We start from the raw sequence: 874 nt of genomic DNA, 5'->3' as shown, positions 1-874 counted from the left end.
ATTGTGAATGTGTCTGTTTTCTTTAATCCCTGACGTTTTCCCCGCTCAAATTCAGAATTAGGGGTGGAGTCCTCAGTGCGCATGCGTCGTTTGCCGGATTATGAATACGAATTTCTTTTTGTGAATACAAAATATGTATTTATGAATACGTTTCTTTTTGACAGCTATCTTACCCCATATGTAGCCCCCACACCAGCACCTGTTGTCCTTTAGTCTTCAGCAAACTCAAGAAATGAATCAAACTATCAATTAATAAAGAAGTTGTCCTGTCTGTTTTTAACCCAAGAAACTATTCTCTCCTGAGCTTTCAAGATTAGTTTGATGATTTGGTTTTTGTTTGTTCATTTTAGGTGCTATCAGTGGACAAAAAGAACGCAATAAAGAAACCTTGAAGGAGCCTCATAGTCTCTTTTAAGACATTTGGATTTGCATTTATTACCTCTTCTTTTTGTTCTTTTCCCCTCTTTATCCTCAGCAGTCTTCCACTGCTGGGTTTTGTTATTTTAGTTTGGGGTTGGACCTTAGTAGTCTTACACTAAAAGACTTACTTCATAATGCAGGTATAGAGCGTAATTAATAATGTACAAAGTCTGGTCGATTGTTAGTTACAACTACTACTAAACTATTTACTTTCATTTTTGACTTTCATTGTTCTTCAGTTCCTTATTGTTATTATTTGTTTGTTTGTGTTATTCTGAGTTTTGAGATCTTTGTTTTTCAACATTCTTTTATTTGTTTGATTTGTATAAAATAATGGTTTATTTTTGACAGATTGCTTATTTGATTTGATTTAACAGAAAAATAACCCCTAAAGGAGCGTCAAACGATGTTTAAGGATTTAAAACCACTTTAAAGGTCTGAACTTTATTGTTTC

Source organism: Oryzias melastigma, linkage group LG15 (assembly GCF_002922805.2).
Source record: "Oryzias melastigma strain HK-1 linkage group LG15, ASM292280v2, whole genome shotgun sequence".
Lineage (NCBI taxonomy): Eukaryota > Metazoa > Chordata > Actinopteri > Beloniformes > Adrianichthyidae > Oryzias > Oryzias melastigma.
Note: the sequence above shows the minus strand (reverse complement) of the source record.